This window comes from Mya arenaria, chromosome 4 (genome assembly GCF_026914265.1).
Source record: "Mya arenaria isolate MELC-2E11 chromosome 4, ASM2691426v1".
Classification (NCBI taxonomy): domain Eukaryota; kingdom Metazoa; phylum Mollusca; class Bivalvia; order Myida; family Myidae; genus Mya; species Mya arenaria.
Window position 1 is genome coordinate 82,737,698 of NC_069125.1, and position 5,067 is coordinate 82,742,764.

Here is a 5,067-nt window from a genome sequence, read left to right on the forward strand (position 1 = left end):
ATCGGCACCGTTTCAGAGACGCAACGTGCACCGGCTTTATCGTTAATTTTGCTCGTAAACCTACGACCGGTAAGAGGCAGTCGTTAACTTAAAGATCAAGATGGCGGATGAAGATTTTCTCCATATCAAAGTATACTTTTACTTTTTATCAACATTTGAGAGTTTAATATTGCGTGTAGCATGTTCGCTGGTTTGGAATTTTCAAACTATGTCTAAAAATAGCTGAAAACAATACGAAAATGTTCTATTTCCGCCGTTCTGTCAAAAAGGTATTTTAACTGTAGAATATGTAAGCTTTTTGTTATATTTAGTAAATGTGCTGATATTGTGTACATCTAAAACATGGAATATGTTGTAGAATTGATTTTGTTTCGTTGCTGTTTAATATGTCATGAAAAACATTTTCTTGAAATTCTTCTATTTCGGATGGTTTTTAATTCGGATAAATAAATGCCTGTACATTGTAATATTACCGGCCTATGTGGCATGTAGTGAGTGAATTATTAAACAGTGTTACCATTTCATCATGTCATGATATAACAATATTATTTTTCTTATTTTTACACATCTAAAACTGATGCTAAATATGTAAATATAGATACTTAACAGTAATGTAAACAACACTGACACAACAAATAAGTTGATTATTGGCTACTTTAATTCCATGGACACTATCAGGTTACAATGTAATCATTTTAGTTTACCTTTACTTGTAATTAAAACTTGTTTTAGTAAGGTATCATATGGTTTATGTAGAACTTTGTAGTATATGTACATATGTGAGTTTTCAAATGACAAAGGTTAAATCTTGTCTTTTTTAGTCATACCATTTGATACCAAGTGTACAATAAAATCTGAAATGAAAATTGACAACAGAAGTGTCATGGTCTTGGTGGAAAATGCTGTGCTCTTCATTGACCTCTGTTTAATAATGGTTTGGAAAAGGGAATTCAATTCTAATGTTGGTTTTATGAATAATAATGGAGGTATATTTGAACACATTGTCATAAGGACTAATGTAGAAACTAAACTGCAAAACCATATTGTGTACCTGCAGTTAATGCACAAGCTATGTACAGATGCTTAATGATAGTTTATGTGTTCATTTTTTTTTGCTTGTTAAATATTTGTTTTAGTTAATTAATTCAGGCTGGTGATAGAAAACTATCAGGAATGCTTCAAGCTGGCAATGGAGGGAAATGTAAAAGTAGGTAGGAAATGATAAAATGCAATTTTATGAATAATACAATAAGATTAATTTTATATTGATACAATGTTGAGCATCTTACTTTGAGCAGTTAACTGGTATAACGTATTTGTTATTTAACTTATATGAACATTTAACAAGAAATAAATGTGACCAGAATGGTGTTTTTAATGTTTTCTTAAAAAGCCTACTTATTTTATTTTATTTTTTTTAAAAAGACATAAAATAAAAATATAATAAAAAATAATAAAATATGCAAACTATTTCAGTTGAAAAATGGGTATGTAAGGTATGTGTTACTTGTAGTTTAACCATTAAAAGGCATTTACATAAATGTATTATATTGTGCTGTATTAAACAATATTTTATAACTTTTTGTCTTTTTCAGGACACAAGGTTTTAAATATCTAGAATATGCTCACAGTCAGTCTTCAAGATACTCACCTTAAAGGTTCCAGTGTGTTTTAGGAGACTTTGTCAGAACAGTATTTTATACCTACATACACTTGAGATACCAGACCCAGCAGATAACTACAGATATATTGACACAGAACCTGAAATTAATTGCATATCCCAACACAACATAAGACTTTAAACTGTTAAATAGGCAGTGAGGCATTTGTGTGTAACCTTCATTATTTGAAATGAAATTTCTTATATTTTTTTTAAGTTTGACTTTGTATTTAAAAGTCTTTAGCATTAGATTTCCCAAATATATATTATTTTTATACAGTTTCAACTGTGATGTATATCCAGTTGTACATGTTTCCTCTAAGGATTAAAACACTGTTTAATTATATAGGAAAATTTAAATGATACATTTATTCAAATTTATGATAATATATAAAACACACACTACCGTTGATCATGTAAACCTGTATACTATCTTTTTATAGAAATTATGTGAATCTTTTGATATTTCTGAATACATTTATTTTTTCTTTGACTGGCTCGTGTTTAAACACAGAATGCTACATAAAGTATATACCAGTGTATATCATAACATGATTGGAATAGAAAATAGATAATATTTGCATGAAACTCTGAACACTTAACCACTATGGCAATCTGCACCAGTTAAGATACTTTTTGTTGAATAATGTGTTTTGATGAGAAGAGCTTGTAAAAAAAAACTGTATTTCTTTTAGTCATTTGGTGTATTTGATGTATGGCTGCAATGTAGATTTTATCATGTATTTTGAATGGATCTGAAATACCGTTTATTTAACTGTTATTACGACTATTGACACAATAAAGATGGATTTATGAATTGTCTTTATACAAAAAATCCAAACAGTCAAAATTGTATTTTCGAACTGTTTCCGAATACATAACTCTCAGTCACAGTTTTGGTGCATAAACGTATGAACTTCACTCGCAATCTGAACTAAGGCCGGTTGTTGATGATTGAGTCATCCAATTTTCATTATAATTACACACATTTAAAAGGGAGCGTCGGAACCCGCCACTGCCTCAATCACAAAAAATCCCGGATGATGATGTACTTAAGATACAATTGTAACATAAATAGCAGATGGTTAATCAGAATAGAGACCACGAGTTTGTATCATTTGTGTCAATCATTATAAAAGGAGAGTTACATTAAATGATTCCCTTCAAGAGATTATCAGTATTATTATCATTATTATCATTATTATTATTGTATTATTATTATTATTATTAGTAGTAGTAGTAGTAGTAGTAGTAGTAGTAGTAGTAGTAGTAGTAGTAGTAGTAGTAGTAGTAGTAGTAGTAGTAGTAGTAGTAGTAGTAGTAGTAGTAGTATAATTATCATTAATAAAAAAGACGGGTGCGCTCATCAGGTTAATATGACGTAACGGCAATTCATATCAGACTGGGTCACTCGCTTTAACGCTGTGCTTTATCGTTATTTTTTTTACATACGACCGGAGTGTTTACGAGACGTTTCTGAAACGCCTTTATGAGTATCGTTAAGTTGGTCGTTACTATGATCGTAAATCTACGATAATGGCAGATCGTAAAATCTATCTGAAACCCACCCCTGGTCGCTTAGCCTCCTATTGTTATGATGCAGGCCCTGATAGCGCTTATGTAAAACAAAAAGCCGGTCATTAACGGCATGTGAATTTACTGAATAATGCACGTTTTCTACCGATAACGCCCGGGTTTTTGCGTTTTAACTCACCACGATAACGGACCGAAAACACACATTTTATGTAATAATATCGCTTAGTGTTCAAGTATACCGAGAAAAAACGTAAACGTTTAATTGAATGGTTAAAGGCCCAGAAAACCGACATTACATTATTACAAGAAAAGCGTTTACAGAAGATATTAAACAAATTATTAAACATTATTTTATCAATTGGACGCTTATTAATTCTTACGGAAATTCGAAGAGTAAAGGTTGCTCCGTACTAATTAAAAATAATTTACATACTAATATTTAGACAAAACTTTTGACCCACAAGGCAGATACATAATAGTTCATACAGAGATACTTGGAAACACATATTCACTTGTTAACTTATACGCACCTAACAACAAAACATTGAGGAACGATTTTTATTTAAATGCATCGAACATTATTTCAGAGAAAAGCTTAGGAATAAAAAAATTGGAGGTGATCATAATAACACATTGACTATAAATGATCGAATAAGCAAGACAGTGCTAACAGAATGCAACACTGCTAAAAATTTAACAAATTTTATAAAATTACATAAACTTTGTGATATTTGGAAATTATTAAACGCTGAAAAGAGACAATATACATGGCGACGTAAAAACGATATAGAAAATAGCCGAACTTACTATTGACTAATTGACCTTAACTTAATACCTCAAGTATATACTACCGACATACGACCAGCAATAATACAAACCACGGACCAAATGGCTATTTCGATTAAGATTAAAATACCTAACACTCGAGGCCCCGGTTATTGGAAATTTAATAACTCTCTTCTTGAAAACATCAACTACACAAATATGATAAGGACTCTTCTTACAAAAATCATTCAACAAAACATTAATCCTCAAATTAAGTGGGAAATTGTTTTAAAAAAAATGGAAGTTCGATATAAAACCATTGATTTTTCCAACAATTCGAGGGATCGTTATAATCAGTTGTGTAAAAAGAAAAAGAACTGAAAGACCTTTAGACTTCTCATGACCTTAACCCAAACGAACACGTATCTATACGCATCAATGACATAGAATCAGAAATAAACGAAATATACAAATTCAAGGCGAGAGGTGCACAAATACGTACCAAGTTTGAATTTATTGAAAAGGGTGAAACTAATTCGAAATATTTTTTAAACCTTGAAAATTTTCGACAAAGCAGGAAAATATTTAATTAAGTGACAATAGCCAAAAATAGAATATTTGAAACTCATTTTTTTTTGGGGGGGGGGCAAAAAGGCTTCAGTTATTTTGTTCAAGTATAATAAGCCTAAATCAACAAGGTTATATAAAAAAATAGAAATATATGCTTTATATTAGACAAATAGACGATACTATTAATTATGCAGACTTGTGTTGAATATGTGTTGCTGTTATATTTTTAGATTTTAAGAAAGCATTTGACACGGTTGAGTGGCCTTTTATGATGGACATTTTAGCAAAAATTGGGTTTAAAGATTTCTTTTTGAAGTGGATATAAATCTTATACACGAATATAACTTCAAAAATAGCAAATAATGGGTGGAAGTCAGAATCTTTTTGATTATATAGAGTATACGACAGGGATGTCCCATGTCCGCTCTCCTGTTTATTATCGTCGCTGAAGTACTATCAATTAAATTAAGAACTATTAAGATACAAAAAACATCTAAAGGTAACTCAGCTTGCAGATGACACAAAATATTATTTTT

The 5,067-nt window shown here is 30.4% G+C and overlaps 1 long non-coding RNA gene across 2 annotated transcripts; it reads left to right on the forward strand.

The window, feature by feature from the left end:
* The first annotated feature begins 722 nt into the window (after positions 1 to 722).
* Positions 723 to 2,477, forward strand: LOC128233030 (uncharacterized). Of its 2 annotated transcripts, none has more exons than XR_008260600.1 (2): positions 723 to 1,211; positions 1,596 to 2,477. It is a non-coding gene; the product is annotated as an uncharacterized LOC128233030 (long non-coding RNA). The 2 variants fall into 2 exon arrangements; XR_008260601.1 differs by having other exon boundaries at positions 723 to 1,207.
* Positions 2,478 to 5,067: the final 2,590 nt, after the last annotated feature.